The following is a 19,226-nucleotide window of genomic DNA, read 5'->3' on the forward strand; positions in this document are numbered from 1 at the left end:
GATTTCTCCTTCCCACCTTGTCACCGAGTACAGCAACAACCTGGTCCACAAGGGGTATAACATTGCATACTAAGAAGCAGGATCTCAACACAGTGCCAGAAAGTCTAACATTAGAGTCTTTTCTAGTCATTCTTCAAAGATAAACATCATTCCCTTGCACACACTACTCCCCTTTCAGACATTAATAAACTTAGTCAAAGTAAAAGGATCAATTTTGGAGTGAATGAGAACTTTCCTAATCCTGACAATATAACTCGAGCTCTGCCCTTCAATTTGAATGGTTCTGGAGACCTCAGTGTGTTATAGGTTAGATGTGACGTACAAATTCCTATCACGTGGCAAACTTATGATGTTCTCCGTCATGGAAAGAAAAAATGAGTGGTTCATGGTCTCACAAAGTCAGTAAAGACAGAAAAGCTCCCTTGTGTGTATCTCCCTACTCCAAAGCCCCCAAACTTCTTATCTGATCTTCAAGTTTAGAAGAGGTCCATGATCAGAGACCGTGGAGTCTGTGTCTGCTGTAGCAAAGGTCAGGTCCAGGAGACACAGACAGAGTCTTGAGCATGGGCAGGGGTCACTTGAGGGAGGGATGGCCAAGACGCTAGAGCCAGACTTAGGGCAGAGGTCAATATCTTTAGGGCACCCAGACATTTGTGCTTTTGAGACAGAGAGGAGCTGGCAACTGAAGCACTCAGAGCAGTGAACTTACATTCAATGACCCAATTCATTCCCAAACAATCCCCATTGTCTGAACTAGCACAGAGATGAGCATTGTCCGCCAGAGTCCCAAGGAATAAAGCTTCAAGATATGGTCATGAATCAGAATTCAAGTATAGAGATACCAAAATTGAGACTTATGGTTTGAAAACCAGATGAAATATTTGATATTGGAGATAGCTCAAAAGACTATCTGCAGAGCATGGTTCCCATCCTCACAAACCAATAGACTAACTGCTCATTAATTTTTTCCGATGCCTTTCTACAAAGAATGAAAGCATTTACAGTAAATATCTGCATACTATAAAGTTGTAAAAGTCAAAGCTAAGTTTCCAACTACCAGCATTACTAGAAAGCTGTGTGATGGACTAACAGCTTCCTAGCAGCCAGTGTAAGAAAAGAAAACAATACAGGTAAGAGCTCAGGTGTCACAAAGACCTATAGAAATTCTTCTAAATATGCTAAGCCTCAATTTCTTTAACATAAAAAAAGGGAAGGACAAATAGCCTAATATGATTCTCTTGAAAAGTCAATGAAACACAGTATCTATTAAAGATTTCTTAAACGGTGTTTGTTAGAATTATTCTGTAGTCAGATTTCTTTTCTGAAACTGTGTTAACTTAGTGGTTTTTCACTGATGCTGTATAAGTTTCCATTGTTTCTCAGATATCTGGAATGACAGGAATTTGTATTTGATTCGTTTAAAAATGGATAAAGAGCCTGGGACTGAGTCAACATAAGGAATCACTCCCCTCTTCAGTTTCCAGCCTTTTCATGAATCCTGAGAGCCCACAAAGGAGAAAACTCAGGAAGGTGTGCAGATTTCCAACCCTCTGTACCTTCAGTCTGTATGGAGGCTGCTGGGGTGACTATCGCCTGCCCTTATTTAACCATTCCCAAGGATCGTGTAAAGGACCAGGCTCAGGAGAAAGGAGATACCAGTATCAACCCACCTGCTAAGGAAATGGCAAAGATCATCCCTCTTACCCATTAGTAAGGTTGATGAAACTTCTTGAACCAAGTTATCAGTACCAATAAAAAAGGATATCACCTTTCTAACTTCTCAACTGAAGTTGCACATTAATTACCATAGAAGCCATCCCAGGAAAGATTGGCCAGGATAAGAGGTCTAGAACTAATAACAACCAAAACCATTACCAGCATCAAATATTTTCTAACTACCAAGTTTATTGTGTTCCCAGAGGCCCCCAGAAGAAAGATGTTGGGAAGAGAGAGACTCTCTTAAGATGAAAGATACACTGGAAGAAGGGAAGGGAGCAAGGCCAAGCAAAATGAGCCCTTCCAGCCTAGTCTGCCAATAGTAGACTCAAAATAAGGGCAATTCAAACCACAGCCAAGAAAAATCAGCCCAGTTCAACTCACTGCCCCTCACTGCCCAATCTCCAAAGCTGACTGTGTGACCACTGCACAGAGAACCCAGAATATAAAGCAGATCCTGGAGCTGAGCTTAACCTCAGGACCCAGACTTGCCTTTCACCCAACATGAACCTTTCACCTCTAAGATGGCAAACGATGCTCCCAAGACCTACGCTGAGACCCGAGACTCTATGGGCAGCCTCAGTTCCAGAACAAATAGGACCCCTCTGCACCCTCCCCCTATTGGTACTATTTCACCATCTTCCCAGTCCTTTCTTGAGATATTCCCTGCTGAGGCCAGTTCCTTGGACTCATTATTCATGATACCAAGTGCCAGCTCAAAGGAAGTCCATAGAATGGGTTGAGTCAGGAGTTGCATGCTGATGCATGCACAGAGATCATACAGATGGTTTGTACTGCATACATGCCTCTCCCTAAGGATGTACATGTAGGATGTATATGTAGAAAGCATGATGTTGGTATGGGTGCCAGGAGGGAAGGCATGTGTAAAACAGGTGTGGAAGCTGGAGAGACACATACAGCAGCTAAGGCAAATGGGTATGGGTCCCCTCTGAGTGTTCATAGTGAACATGGGTGAGGAAGGCTCATTCCCATATTCCCCACCTCCTCTCTTGGAGTGATAAAGGGGTTCTCCTCAAGCCCTCTCCTTACTCTGGCCAGCCAGCTCGGGTTCACTCAGCGGTACTGGCACGTTCGGCAAAGGTTCTGAACTCCTTCCCTCCTTCCATTTCTAAAAAACCAAAGCTGCCTGACCCACAGGAAGGACACCCAGCTGTCCAGTCACCCTAGAAGGGCTAAGTTCAGGTGACACTCTCTGCCAGTGTGTACCTCCATCAGAACACACATGTGTCCATCCATGCAAGCATGCTCTCCGCCCACAGGGGCACAGCCCACAAAGGCACATCTCTCAGACAGCCTGTTGCAGGTGGGTCCAACGACCAGCTGTGCCCACCCGCCAACACATAGCCTCTCCCTACCACACTCATGCCCGGAGACACCTGCTTGAAAGTTCTACAAACTGTCCAAGAGGCCCAGAAACACTCTTTCCCTTGGCATTGACTCCTACTCACCAGCGCAGGAACTTGGGGAGACTTTCTATGCAAACCGCCACAAACATGCTGGCAGATCCAGGACCTGTGGGGACTCTCCAGAATCCCGTGCCCTGATTCCTCCGACCCACTTGCCAGCCTGCCTACTCACCCCGTGAACGAGCCTGGTGCGTGCAGCCGACAGTGATGGCACAGCTGGGGCTCCAGAGGCCGGAGCAAGTGACCCCGCACGGCCGGCCCAGCCCGAGGGGCGGCCCTCTGGCCCGGGCCCCGGCCCGCCCGCCTCTGCCCCCGCCCACCCGCTCTGAAGCGGCCGCGGGACCTACAACAGCCAGTTCCCTGCCAGACCCAGGTCCCGCGTCAGCCACCGCTGCCGGCCAGTCTCAGCTGGCCGCGAGGCTATTTTGGTGCCTAGAGCCGGGGCAGTGGAAAGAGCGCGTTCTCCGCTGTGGGAGCGCAGGAATGAGGCCGCGGTCAGGCCCTGATTAGAGACCGGCCTCATCCCTGGGGCCGGCGGCAGTCACGGCGGCTCAGTCCCCAGAGCCTGGAGCCGTCCAGGCGGGGGATGCCCACATGTGCCTGCGTGCCAACATCTGGAGAGGGGCAAGGGAATGCACCGCAACCGTTTCCCTTGGAGCTGAAACAAGACAAGGAGGGGTTTGGGCGCGGTTCCGAGACTCCCGCCGAACTCCCGAGCAGCCCCTGAAGGTCTAGAAAGCGATTTGGTTTCCTCACCACCGGTGTTTCCCCCCTTGGAACCGAAATCAGTCACATGAAGTCACCTCCTAGATCAGCGACCTGCCAAAAATGACAGGGGCTGGGGGCTGGGGCTAGAGGCTGGAGGGGTGGGGGCTGGAGTGCTGCAGACTCAGGACTTCCTTAGCCCCGAGTCTGAGTCCAGAGAAGTCTGATTCCTACCCAAAAAACTCAGGAATGTGATTCCTACCCAAAAGCTCCCTGGAAGGAAACTCCAAGGCCATTCCATCCCATTCCCCCCACCCTGCCACTAATGCGAGGCTACTGCATGTTGTTATTCAGGAATGGGAGTGTCTTTCACACATGCCCTGAAAAAGTATGGGACTCTGAGGGGGAAAGGACCCCTCCCCTCCCTGGGGCTCTGTCCCCCAGCTTAAAGCCCTCTTCTTCTTGGCAAGGGAGTTCTCCTTCTCACCTAAGTTTCTCATGCAAGGTGGATCAATATTCTTGTACTTTGTATTCAGGGAAATGGAGACCAGCTCTATCTCCATCTAAGTGGTGCTGCCCTTCCCTTTCTCAGTCCGGTCTGTAGCTAAAATGACTACTCCTGGGGGCTGGAGCAATAGCATAGCAGGTAGGGCATTTGCCTTACACACGGCAGATCCAGGTTCAATTCCCAGCATCCCAGATGGGCCCCTGAGCACCGCCAGGAGTAATTCCTGAATGCAGAGCCAGGAGTAACCCCTGTGCATCGCCAGGTGTGGCCCAAAAAGCAAATAAAATAAAATAAAATGACTACTTCCTGGCCCTGGCCCCACTGAAGCTCCTAATAGCAACTCAACTTCTCAAATCTCTGGGCATCCCTGACAAGTAAATTTGACTCCAGTCTCTATCTGACTGTAGTCCTACTCCCACAGCTACTCAGTCCCTTAGAGGACCTTCTATTTCTTTTCCTTTCATTGTTTAGTTTTATTTCAGCAGTTCTCAGGAATTATTCCTATCTTAGAGTTCAGGACTTACTCATATTGGAGCTCAGGGCACCACATGGGGTGCCAGGGATGGAATCTGGGTTGGCAGCATGTGAGGCAACCTCTATATCCATTGTACTCTTAAAAGGGCCTAGGCCCCTTCAATTTTTATTTCAAGGGATATTTCAGAAACTGGGGACAGAATTTTTACCACCAGCCACTCACCTGAAACACAGCATTCCTAGAAGATATACAAAATATTTTCTAGCAAAAGAAATGTTTATAGAGTATGTTTTCTAAGTGTATTTCTGTTATGTCATCTAATACAGTTAAAACAGCCCAGGATCTGAGAGACAAATAGCACAGATGATAAGACACTTGTCTTGGCCACTGTGAATGCAGGTTCAATCCCTGGCACCACATATGACCCCTGGGCACTTACAGGAGTGATCCCTGAGCACAGAGTCAGAAGTAAGCTCTGAACACGATCAGGTATAACCCAAACACTCAACCTCTGCAATTAAAAGAAAAAGATTTTAAAAGTTCTGGACTTTGTCCTGAAAAGTTCCGGACTTTGTCCTCAAAGAGATCTTATATTGTATATTCTCCACTACTTTCTAGCTGTGTGCCCTTGAAGAAGTCACTTAAATTCTTTGAGTCTCAGTTTTTCCACATTTATGGTGGGGATCATAATTACCTTGACGTAGTTCAAACGTTGTTAGAAGTATAAGATGAGACCCGATAAAAGTACTTGGAGTGCTGAGATACATTTTAGTATGCTAGAAATGGAATGAAACTTAGATTATAAACAGGATAAGTGTTAAGAAAAAATTCTGGGCATCTTTTGTTTCCAGGTTCGAAGTCCTAGCCTGTGTTTCAGGGTTAATTTAAGAAAAAGGCTGAGTTTGCTAAACGTTCCCCTGAGACATGTAGTATAAATGCCCCCCAAACCCCGATTCCACAATACAAACCACACACACACACACACACACACACATACATACACACACACACACACACACTTGCCCAGATACATACGGCACGGCCCAGCTTCTTGGGATCCTGTCGTCCCCATTGGTTCCAGCTGCCTGTATCTTCACAGGCTGCCTCTCCATTCCCCGGGGGCCTCCTCATGACTCCAGTCTTGGCCACAGCAACTCCAAGTATCCTTACAGAGGCCCCCGAAGGGAACTCCTTTCTCCTTGCCCATCCTTCTGGGCCATGGTGCCAGCAAGGCCTGTGACTCAAGGCAAAGGTGTCAGAGCAGTTCAGAACTGAAGCAGTCCAGAGGAAGCTCATCCCCCGCCCCCTGCCTGGCTTCCCAGGGCTGTCCTGTTTAATTCTTAATGGAAATTCCATCCCTTAGCTGGCTCAGGGAGTCCAGACTTGGGCCAACAGCAAGCTCCACCCCGAAGCAGGAGGCCTTCCTGACCATTAAAACACAGATACAAGGTAGAAACAACCCAGGGCTACAAACAGGGAAGGAGCTTCAAGCCTGTCCCCATGTTGTCTCCTCCCAAACAGCCTGGGCTACCTGCACCAGCTTCACATGGCACTTCAGGAAGGACGCACGGTGACCTAAGTGGAGGGAAGATTTCAGGTTTTTCATTTTGCTATCCAGTCAATAGTTGACCCAGTCTCAACTCCAAACTCCTTCTGCTCTGCGTACCCTACAAAGTCACTGGACAGAGACTCAGGCTGACTCTTCTCTCATGTCTGACCAGACACTGGCCTCTCTCAGGAACTACCCTGAGGCTCTCAACACTGCCCATGACTGGCCCAGGAGGGCTTTTCAGCCCTCGGGTCCCAATAAGGCTGAATAAGGCCCACCAACCAAAGGCATGGCATGAGAATCCAAGCCTCGGGGAAACAGAGCACATTAGATGTTCCCAGCAGAGAGTGGACAAAATGTTAGTGAAAGAGGGAGTCAGGATAAAAGGCACAGAGTCATAATGGGACCAGGAGAAAAGTCCAGAGTCCTGAAAGATGAGAAAACAGGCCCGCAGACAAGACCAGATGAGTTTAACAGTCCAGTCTTGGAATTCCCCTGCCGCTTGAAGCTTCCACACTAGGCTGGACATCTCCAAGAAGGGGCAGGAGTGTGCCAGCCCTGAGTCTCCCCACAAGCATCCCCAGAAGGGGGTCCCAGTGTGGCCTGTGCATCCAGGGCACTGTCCATGGGTTCTGTGTCTTCCAACCTTCACCCCAGCCTAGAATGAACCAGTGGTTTCCAATATCACTTTGTGATGAAAGGACAGTTCAGCCTGGTGGCTTTGGGAAACATCTACATTGGAAACAAGTTTTTGAAGAGAAGTAATTTTACCACTCTGGGAAAAAAAAATAAAAACTGAATCCTGAATCCCATGGTTTAGATCAATGTTTCTCAACCTTTTTCAGACCGTGGTCCCCTTCAGATCATATTTAATTCTGGTGACCTCCTGTCCTTCAGTCTCATGCTGTGCCTTTCTCCACCAATTTATGTGATTTTTATCACCTGTTGTCCTCTTGGAATATCCTGAGCACCCACAAAAGGATCATATATTTCTCAGCTGAGAGACACTGGTTTAGGCAATGACTCAAAGAGGAGGAGACACTCTGAGTCCCCACAATATGCCATTCTAAAATATTCTCAGGTGATGGGATGCCACTGTGAAGAACCACTGTTTCGTAGAATAAGCAAGGCAGACATCACTATAGCTCAAAGCTAAGGATGAGGTACAGAGCAATAGTACAGTGGGCAGGGCATTTACCTTGCAAGCGGCTGACCCAGATTCAATCCTCAGCACTTCATATGGTCCCTCAAGTGCCCCTGGGGGGCTCCATATGGGGTGCAGGGATCAAACCTGGAGTGACATTGAAGAGCCAGGAGAGAGCCCTGAGCACTGCCAGATGTGGCTCCAAAACGAAATTTTTTTTATGAAATCTAGCTTCAAAGTGCACCCGGCTTCCCCTGAAAGGGTCTGAAAGAACTTAAGTGCTCATCAGTACTTTATACTTTCCTTGCCTGCCCTTCTGTTTTTCAGCTTCCATTCTTGACAGCCCGACTGTGTCTCAGTGCACCTCACCTGGCCTCCATCCTGGCACTTTCTGCTCCAGCATTGACATTGTCCTCCACTCTGCCCTCCACCTGCTCAGAGAGGTTATTCAGATTGAGGCCCACACAAAAATACATGCTGACCAGATTTCGGCACCAGGGATGAAGAAATCATCCTGAGGATCAGGATGAGCATGACTTGAAATGCCAGATACCCAGAGAGAGCAGAGATAGACGTGGATGCCAGTACCCCTGGCCACAATCATCCATCCTGTAGTTCCCTCCTGCATCCCTCAGATAGGCATATTGAGACTGTCTTACTTCCAGGAGTGATGGTGGTGGACTGAGGACTCAAGAAGAACACAGAGCAGTAAACCAGGCCAGAGCTGAAGTCAACTCATCATTGACTCAGGTCGGCAACAGACCACTCATTTCTCCAGACTTTGTTTCCCAGTACTGTCAAAGGGAAATTTGTCTCTGACTCCTAGAGTCATTATGGGAACCTATAATAGATTGGAAGAATATAAATAGTCTGGGGGCAGAGCCCTGGGTGCCAAGTTCTGAAAGAATTGGCTGAGGGTGAAATGTAGCTTCCTAGGCCTCCCTCCGAAGTTCCAAATCAGTGCCTGTTGGAGGACGAGGGATCTGCACTCTGGGTGACCCTCTTCCCAATTTCATGTTGAGTGACTCCAATTGTTAGCTTGATACTGGCCATGATGAGAGTATTTTTGCACATCACTAAAGCTGGGAAACACTATAAATCAGAACATTTTGTTTTATTTTGTTTTACTTTGCCTTGGAAAGCCTGTTGTGGACCATTTGCCAGCTCTAGGGCCCTGAGGATCTCTATTTTCAAACATCTCATGCCATTACAATGCAGGCATGCATGAGAAACACTGATTGAGTGATGAACTTGCATCCCAAGGTCTTCATTCTATAATAGGAAAATTGAGGTTCGGTGAAGGGTAGACTCTTGGCCAGGTCACTCAATAGACCTTTTCAGGGTCACTTCTGCTAAGTTCAGGGTAGTGGAAGTTGGAGGAGACAGACCCTGATTGCTCCCCCCATATTTACACCAACTGTGGCTTACTGGCAATTGAGGGAGGGTTCTGTAACCTGTAGACCAATCAGATTACCTCTCATCAGCATTTAGAAGTTTCATAGACTGGAGTAGAGATTATCAGCAACCGAGTTGCCTGACTGGAGTGTCTGGGAACTCTAGCACATGAAATCCAGCTGCTAAGGTCCCCAGGACTTCCCCACTGGTCCCAAGTCTTCACTGTTCAATTCTTCACTTCCTTAGAGAGATCCCTGACCACCCTTCCAATAAATCTCCACTCTTACTTAAAATAATGAGCTCTTTGCCATTACGCACAGCCCAAACTACCTTCAAACACACCACCAAAGAGCAAGTTAGTGAAAGTAAAGCTCAAAGATCAGAGAAATAGTACAGAGAAGGGTGGTTGCCTGGCAAGCAGATGACAGAGGTTTGATCCCTAGCATCTTATATGGTCCCCCCAAATACTGCCAGGAGGGATCCCTGAGCACAGAACCAGCAGTAAACTTTGAGCACCATCAGGCATGGCCACCAGACACATCAAACAAAAACAAAAAGAAAACTCAAGACTCCTGTCACTTTAACCTGTCCCTACATCCATTTCTGAGACAAGAGGCAAAGAGTGAAAGTGCCTCAGAGCAGCTCCCCTTGACGGTGTCCTAGGAGCAGCCCTAGATCTGCAGCATCCTGACACCTCTGCAATTGCAGAGAAAACAAAACTTCCAGGAGCTTTTCTCTAGAGTCTTTCTCCAGAGCTACTGAATCAGAAACTCTAGGTTTAAGGTGAAGGGGGCTAATTTAACAAGATTTCTAGGCGATTCTGGTGCCCAATGAATTTAAAGGTCCACCTCCCTAGAAAGATGGGACATTTTGACAAAAGCTGTTTTACTCAGGGATGAAGCTGCTTACCTGATCAAGGTTCCAGACCAGCACCAGCTAACATACTCCTTTTTGGTCAGCCTCTGAAGCCCCACCTCTCTGGAATCTCAGAGTGCCAAGCCGAAGTAAGACAGAGGCCCTCTTTCCAAAGTCTAAGGGGGCAGGCAGCACCTTTGACAAAATCAGCAGACATAAGGCAGGGAAATGTTACCTCTGACTCTGTCTTGATGCCAAATTGAGGGACTAACTCACTGGCTATCCTTGTATCCTTTGGATTTTCAGATTCTTGCTCTGGCTCACCTGGGGACAGCATGGTAACCTTCTGAAATGAGTTCTTTCAAGGGTCTGACTCTAGAAACGGCTTTGGTTTGCAAACATGGAGTCTACCACTTCTTGTGTTACTGAGTTCAGGGAGAAAGATGAACTTTGCGGGCAATTGAAGAAGTCATCTTGGGGAGAGGATCATATGGTACAAATAACTGCTGTTGCATTGATGATGCTTCTTCCCATGCCCCAATGCTGTCCGCACTGAGCATTTTTTATGGGACACCAGATTTATGTCTCACCACAAGATAATGATGTAGTTATTACTATTCCCACTTTAGAGACAAGGGAACAGGGGCTGAGAGACATTGAGGAGCTGACCCAACACCATACAGCCAGTGAAGAGAAAATGAAAGAGTCAGAGTCGGATCTGTCTGACTCTAGACCTTACAAGGGCCTTTTCACAAGGTGCAGAACAAGAACATAGATGCAGACTTGCACAAAGCATAGAAGAAAGGGTAACTGCAGCTGAGAGAACATGCCAGGAGGGGGCTTAGAATGGAGGAGTAGAGGTAAGGTAAGATGCCAAGTGACTTAGGGTGACTTATTGTCAGTAAAGAAGAAGAAGTGAGGGCTTTAGAGACTCAAGGAAGGACCATCTCAACTTCCCTGATTAGGAATGAACGTATGATTAGGAGTTGACTAGGAATGATTAGTGTTGTCAGCATTGAAAGACATCTATATCTGAAATGCAGCCAGTGATAACAATAAACACAAACTAAATTAATGCTCCAGTTCTGAGTTTGAGGACATGGTTGATTCCAAGTTGATAGATCTTCCAACACAGGGATTGCAGGGAGCGTAAAGCTCTGTCAGAAGGGGAAAGACTAAGGATAGTAGATACAAGGGACAGATAGATTGCTCCGTAGCTAGAAGCATGCCTCATGAGCAAAGAGGAGAAGGCAGCTGGAATAGAGAAGGGATCGCTAAGAAAAAGATGGCTGGAGGAATCGGTCGGGATGAGAAATGTGTGCAGAAAGTGGATAAAGGACCAAACATGATAACCTCTCAGTGTCTGTATTGCAAACCATAATGCCCCAAAGTAGAGATTATGGGGAATCATGTCTGCCATGGAGGCAGGGGGAGGGTGGGAAAGGGAGTTTATACCAGGGATATTGGTGGTGGGGAATGTGCACTGGTGGAGGGATGGGTGTTTGATCATTGTGCAACTTCCCAAACATGAAAGCTTCTAACTATCTCATGGTGATTCAATAAAATTTAAAAAAAGAAGAGGAAAGAGCTAGAATGTTGTTTCATGGTCAGGGCACCCACCCAGGGTGGCGCTAAAAGCTGTTGTCCCTAGACGAGGTTAAATGTGAACCAGAATCCCAGCAGAATGAAGCCCAATGATAAAATCAAGATGGGCATGGGGAGCCATTGAAGAAGCTGTGGAGAGTGAAAGGAAATAACTTTCCCCTCCTGCAGAGGTTCTAGAAATATTTGAGTTAAACTCAAAGCAATTCATTACATGCCACAACTTACTCAGCCAATGGAAACAAAGACCAGGAGCATCTTTTTATTCATATTTACTGCATTACACATCTCACCCCCACCATCTAATCAATCAATCATTCCTGTCTGCTCTGTCTCCACGTTGAATCCCAATCGATCTGAACTTTATTAACCATGCAGCAGTCAGAGCCATGCTGGGAAAATGTCAGTGCGAGCATATCCTTTGACCTAAAGTTCTTCAACAACTTCTTGTTACTGCACTAGAGTATAAATTCTAAATGTTTTACTTTAAATCACAAACCCCATGGGATTTTTTATCCCCCTTATGTCTTTGAGTCACGTCATCTTGAAAAAGGTCCTCCCTCACCAACCAAACTAAAAGAACCCTCCCCTGCCACTCCCCTGTTGGTGTCACTTATCACCCCTGACATGTCCTTGTTTTCTATTTATTTAAATATTTTCTGTCTTGCTCACCATTCTTCTTAAAAGACTAGTCTCCCTGTTTCCTAGTGCAGTGAACTGTGTACATAAAGTATATGATCCACTTCTGTGGTTTCAAGAAGATGGAGGAAATAGATTAAAAAATTTAAATTTTTTTTAATTTTTAAAAAAAGAAAAATAAATAAATAGATGACCAAAGTGACAGAGCAGGGAGGAAAGCATCAGAAATCATCCAGGAACCATGAACTAAAAAGATACAGAGATCCAGATCACAAACACTTCTTTATGAAATAAAGAACATGGTTTCCAAATATTTTGCCTGAGAAGAGCATTTGCACCTCTTGTTGAGGAGACCCAGTAGCTTCTCTGTGCCTGTGGTTTCATGAGGTACCTCTAGATCCTAACAATTTTTAATTCCCTTTAAGATTATTTTCCATTTTTCTTTCAATTCCAAATGTATAACCTCTCCTCAGGTCTCCACAGAGAAGCGACAAGATAATGCTCAACAGTTGGTGGAAGGGTACTCACAGGTATGAGAATTCATGACAGCCTTCTTTAAAAAAAAAAAAAAGCTTAGGGGGTATGGTGCCACCAGCAGGTCAATCTGTACCTGTGAGGCGAGTGCATCAGCAGCCTTATGGCACCGTCAGACTTTCAGATACCCCAAAATTGCTGCTGTGCCTTTGGCCAGACCCCAGAAACTTGGGGCAAAGTTGACCAAGAAAGTAAACGGCCAAAAGTTAGTTATGTGGGAGACACACCCACAAACCACCTCTGGCTCAGCTATATAATTGGAGGCATGGCCCCTCTGGTTCCTGATCGAACTGCTTAACGGCCATGATCCCAGACTCAGAAACAAATCTCAGAACCCAAAGGTTTTTGGCAGAAGTGCATCCTGTTCCTGCAGTAGGTTACTGGCGCTGGGCCACTCCAGGTGGAAATAGGTTTCGTGTCTTGGCCTACTCCCCTTGGCGGCCCGGTGACCACCATCCTCCAGAGGCCACTGGATAGTCAGGTTTGGGCCTGCAGTGACGAGACACACGGGGCCTCACCAGATGGCTCCAGAGGCAAAAGGACTTAATCCAGAGCCCAGCAGCTTGCTGCAGAAAAGTGAATGGACCATGCATTAAACTATGGCACTATGCCTCCCCGGGAGGGAAAGGGTGTTGCTCCCTTCTGCCTTTTTCCCCCTGGTAGCAAGGTGACCACCACCTCAGAGCTTATTGGAAAGCCAGGTATGAGCTGCCGGTTACAGGGCAACTGCAGACTCATGGGAAGGGGGACGGTACCGGCTTGTCCTTCATGCCCTACCGAGGTCACAAGTTGCCCCCCACGAGCAGCTCTCTGGCACAGCCATAACACCAGACACACAGAAACCAATCTCGTAATTATCTGGCTCCTTGCAGAAATCCAAAATCACGAGGCGACTATTGCGGCCATACGAGATTATATGATTCTCATAACCAACTATAGAAACAAAGTATTTCACAATGCCTTTTCAGCAGTTCTGATTGTTGGGGGGGGGGGGGGGAATTCTAAACAATAATGGTGCATCTCTTGTCGAAATAATGAATGTAATAAATGTAGAGAAGAGTTAAGTGGAAATCATCTGCCTCACAGGCATTGGGAGGGGTGGGAGGGGGGTATATTGGGGTTTTTGATGGTGAAAAATGAGTACTGGTGAAGGAAGAGGTGTTTAATGATTGTATGACCGAGACTTAAACCTGAAAGCTTAGTAACTTTTCCCACAGTGATTCAATAAATAAATATAAGAAGAAAAATAAATAAATAAATAAGATTATGAAAAAAATGCTTTTTTTAATTGGATCACTGTGAGATAGACCCTCAGAAAGCTGTTCATGATTAGGTTTTAGTCATACAGTATTCCAACATTCAACACCACTGTCTTCTCCATTGTACATTTCCCAGCACCAGTGTCCCCAGTTTCCCTCCCATCACCCCACTCTCTCTTTCCTCATCTCTCTCTCTATATATACAATATTATATATATAATATATATATGGGCTGGAGTGATAGCACAGTGAGTAGGGCATTTGCCTTGCATGCAGCCGACACGACCAACCCGAGTTTGATTCCTCCACCCCTCTCGGAGAGCCCGGCAAGCTACCGAGAGTATCTCGTCCGTACGGCAAAGCCTGGCAAGCTACCCATGACGTATTCGATATGCCAAACACAGTAAAAAGTCTCACAATGTTACTGGGCCCACTTGAGCAAATAGATGAACAACGGGAGGACAGTGACAGTGACAGTGAGATATATATATACATATATATGTGTGTGTATACATACATACATACATATATATATATATATATACACCCTTTGGGGCATTATGGTCCTAAGACAGCTTTCTTACTTCAGCAAGCCTAAGTGAGTGTCATTCCTCAAAGCATTTGTAGAATCTGAAATCTAAGAATCCTCCTCACCAGTGTATCTGACAGTGACTCTGAGCTCATAAAGTAAGAAAATAAACCCTTCTTCAGGTAGAATGAATATTTAGATACTTTTCTTTTCAGGTTAGATTCCCCACAGGAAAAAGAAAGCCACTTAGGTGACACTTAGAAAACAGTTTAACAAAGAGCTGTTTAGGATTGGCATTAAGAGAATAGCAAATGGTGTGATGTCACCTTGGACTGACAGTTATAGGAAGCTGATACCTCTTCGAAGTCTACAAGAGTGAGAGGGAGATGGCTTTGCTAGTGTTCTGGTAAGTTACAGAATAGGTTGCCTGGCAGAAGTTGTAATGTCAAAGCCATGGCACCACACAGTCTTCAGTTTTCTTTACTTTCCAGGTAGTGGTCCCACTTACAAAAACCCAGCTAAGGAACCCAGGTGATACGAACTGAGAACCAGGTCCTCAGGACCTAGAACAGAGAAGGACGGAGGAGCTATGGCAGAGGGCACATAGTATAAAATGATAATAATCAGGTCCAGAGAAAAAGCCAAGACCTACAAACTCTCTAAGTTCCCATAGGTTTCCCCTTTTAAATCTCTCTAGAGAAGCACCGAACTCTCAAGAAAGCCTCTAAATTGCCATCATGATTTTGACAGAAAGAGATTTATAACACTGGCTAAGTGCCTGCCAAAGGCAGCATAGCATAGCTTTAGTTATACTATCAAGCATACACAACAGCTACCACAGGAGCTTCCAGAAAAGTTTCAATAGGAGATGAAAACTCTGACAATTTGAGTAATTGAAAAGTCGTAATGCCAACCCCCAGATATATTATTGATGATGGATGGAAAATTGCCCAGAAAAAAAGACACTTCTAATAGAAATTGTGCCCAGCCTAAGGTTTCGTAGGAGATAAATTTGCTTTAAATTCCCTGCAAGTTATACCAAACTTAAGTTTAAAAGATGTGGTCTCAGATAGACTGATTTTTTTCTGGAGACAAATTCTCCAGAACATGTTCAAGTTGCATTAATAAAATTGTAAAGAGGAAGACAGGTTTCAGTCCAGAACACAATCAGAAAACCTTCTAGGAGTAAGAGCATTCCCAAAAGAAAAAAAATATGTGACTTCAGAACATCTTGAACTCACTATTGCTGGAGGCAATTTAGTGCAGTAAATAATAAATTAAAGCCAGACTAGTTCCTGGCATCATTCACAAAACTTGGGATATATCTATTCTCTCACTTGAGAGAAATAAACATAATAATTCATTTTCAAGCTAAGAGATAGTTATTAAAGAGAGTGTGTTAAAATGTTCCATTATACATATAGATTTCTGCTTTATATATTCTGAGTCTGTGTTATTAGTTGCATATATATTTATAATTCTTATTTAGGGGAGGTAGTGGAGCTTGGGGCCACATTCAGAAGTGCTCAATATTTACTTTTGCTTCTGTGCTCAGGGATTACTCCAGTGGTGCTTGAGGGACCATATGTGGTGCTGGGGTTTAAACCTAGGTTGTCTGTGTGCAAGACAAGAACCTTAACCACTGTATTATTTCTCTGGTTTAATATTTAGAATAATTTTTACATTCTATTAGCAAATGAATTTCTCTTATTAAATGGTGACCTTTATGATGTTGTTTACCTTCAAGTCAGTTTTATTCAAATTAATATAATCACATAGTCATTTATTTTGATTTATGCTATCAAAATTAATTGCATGATAATTTGTTCATTCTTATGCTTTTCTCCTTTCTGTGGCCTTGTTTGAAGCCTTTACTTATGTCTAGATCTTATCTTTTGGATAAAGAATCTATAAACTATTTTTTTTCTGTCCAATTAATGTAAATGGAGATAAAATAGTTAAGTTATACAAATAGTTATCTGTGAGAAACCCTTACAAAGAAAAGGGAAAAAATGAAAGCAAATACTAAAAGAAGCATGTACTTGGTGTCTGAGAAACAATAAAGAAACTAATGAGATGGAACAGAGTGAATATGAAAGACCAGAAGTGGGAGAAAATTATGGTAGAGAATAGCTGAAAGGATATGACAAATTTAATATGAATTCCAGCGAACAAATGGAAGAGATAGTACTAGCTAGGAGCATGGAAAGGGCATCTAGGGTGAAGTACCTGGGAACAGAGAATAGTAGTAGATAATTGTTTTAGTGGAATTTCTATAGGCCCCTTTCTGAACATTGTCTTTCTGAAATTTCTGTGAAGTAGGAAGCAAGGTCGGAAGCTTCGCATAAGAATGGTAGAAGAGGATTTGTATCTTAAGAATATATGCTCTAGAAGTAAATGGGAGAGTGAAAGCACTAAAGGTATATGATTTGCAGGGCAAGAGAGATAGTACAGTGAGTAGGGCTCTTGCTTGCATGCAGCTAATTAAGGTTCAATCCCAGTATTCCATGTGAAGCTTGCCAGGAGTGATCTTGAACACACAGAACGAGGAGTAAGCTCTGAGTACAGCCAGCATGCCCCTTCTCAACCCTTCCCCCACGCCCCCCCCCAAAAATAAATGAAGGTATATGAGCTCCTTGTAATAATAAAGACCTAATTGAGATCCATGGGCACAGAATAATGGATTTTAAATGATATATCAATCAATATAACTATATGTTTTTCTCCAAGCACCAAATATCCTAGCTCCAGTGCTAAATTGCTAACACCTTCTACAAAAGCTTCTGATGAAGGGTCACTGAGTTCTCCCAAAGCATATCCAGTCTATTGCTTTCTAAGAAGCCCATGCTGTCATTGGACAGCACGCTTCACTGGCAGGGCTTTCTCCTAATGTCTCACATTTCCTTCCTGTTTGTTTCATCCTATATTTGAGTCTCTGGGTCTGTTTCTGTTGCCTGTTGTTTATATTGCTCTGGGATCCCCTATGTCAGGGCATCCAGACATTCGATAGCATATCTAGTTGGTGAGACAGAAGTAAACAGGATATGGCTAATTTTAATATAAAATGGTATTTTGACTATATCAAGCAAAAACTAAAAATACATTTACTCTTTGCATAGTTCCACTCTTAGAAACAATAAAATATGGCACCACATTAAGCATAAATTAGATTAAGGATTGGTTGTGTAGTTCAAGTGGTAGAGCACATACCTTGCACGCATGAGGTCCTGGGGTCTGTCCTTTGGCACTACATGCCTCCCTCCTCAGCCCCAAGCATCCCTAGGTTTAACCCCATGCCCTAGTGTGTCACCTGGTTAGCTCCTCATGAACAACAATTAGATTAAAATAAAATTAAATTTAAACAATTGCTGATTATGCTCATTTACACTCCCCCCAAAATACTAATCTTTCTCAAATCTGAAATCCAACAGTTATTATTACAGCATACATACAATAATGAAATTCTGTAAATAATTTAAAAGTACATAATAAATAAATAAACTATGGTATACTTATTGAATGAATATGAACAATAGTGCATTATAACATGGAGTGGTATGAAAATATGTACAATGAAAGGAGTAGATTTTAAAGTAAATTTTGTGATATTATCTCTATCAGTCTATACATGTGATACAAAAGATGAACCATGCATGAAATTATTCATGACAGATTTCTGTGTTATGAAATGACCACTGTTATGAAACATACTCCTCCCATCTTTTCCTTAATGTGGGGTTGGGGGCTTTCTTACATCTTCTAAATTTTATATATTGAACGATTTTATTTTATAATTAGAAAAAGTAACTACTTTTTATATGAAAAAAACATATCTACTAATTCTTTCTTTTGATATTAAATTCAAGACTAATATTTGCATAAAATCTCCCTAATTTTGACTTCGCCCACCCCTCAACTCCAGCTACCCCCAACTCTGAGCTTCCAAGCATCTCAGTCAGCATTTTGACATAAAGAATCTGATGTGAAGAAATTAGGCTCAGGTTATTGTGAACAACTTTATAAAAATAATTTTTTTTAAAAAAAGAGGATGAGGAAGAAGATCAATGAGGGATTGTCCTTGACCTTAATGCCCCCCTTTTCTATTCCTCCATTTCAACCCCCCAACTTTTGCCCTTTAATGAAAATGAAAAGTCAATAAAATGGGTCTCACCGTGGCTGCCCTTTTCTCTGTCTCTCAGGAGTCTTCTGGCCTTCCTAAGGACTACCACTTGCCCCTAGATTCCCGAGTATCTTCAGTAGGTCGATGCCTCCTCACCTCTGTTAGAGGGGGAGTCATTATCCCAAAAGTAAGGGCCAGAAAACCAAAGCAGAGAGAGAGGGAAGGATGAGTGGTGAATCTGGAAGACCTGTCTGGGACCCTACTGGGAGACTGGGATTCTGTCAAAGAATGTTTAAGTGCCTGCTTGGTGCGCCCTCTGGTGGAAGAGAGATTTCTCTGCACCTAATGGAAAGAGACTGGGGGGAAGAGATTTTTCTTTGTATGTAGTTAAGGTAACAAATTTACAGTATTCTTAATGTTTATGGTCTTGATCTATCAATACTGTACCTCACCATCTCCAAAAATGCCTAGTTTCCTTCACCAATATCTTTATGTTACTTCTACTACTCCTCTTCATTCCTCTCACTTCCTTCCTTTATGGTAATTGAAATTTTGGTCCAGAACCAAGAGTTTGTCAAGATTCATTACATTTATTCCCTTCTTATGTTTATTTTCATATCACATATGAGTGAGATTATCTGTCATCAGTTCTTTCCTTCTGGCTTATTTTGCTTCCAGTTACAGAGAATTGCAAGATTTTATTTTTTCTTATAGTTGCATGCTATTCCGTTCTGTACATACACATACCACAACTTCTTTACCCATTTAA

General features: G+C 44.2%; 1 protein-coding gene across 1 annotated transcript in view; it reads right to left on the reverse strand.

Annotated features, from left to right (window-relative positions):
- Window positions 1–18,716, reverse strand: part of INSC (INSC spindle orientation adaptor protein) — a 143,168-nt gene extending 124,452 nt beyond the window's left edge. Inside the window, exon 1 of the mRNA XM_056116094.1 lies at window positions 18,509–18,716. The gene's annotated coding sequence lies outside the window, so the exon portion shown is untranslated. The remainder of the gene's footprint in view (window positions 1–18,508) is intronic.
- Window positions 18,717–19,226: the final 510 nt, after the last annotated feature.

This window comes from Sorex fumeus, unplaced genomic scaffold (assembly GCF_029834395.1).
Source record: "Sorex fumeus unplaced genomic scaffold, SorFum_2.1 ptg000030l, whole genome shotgun sequence".
Classification (NCBI taxonomy): Eukaryota; Metazoa; Chordata; class Mammalia; order Eulipotyphla; family Soricidae; genus Sorex; species Sorex fumeus.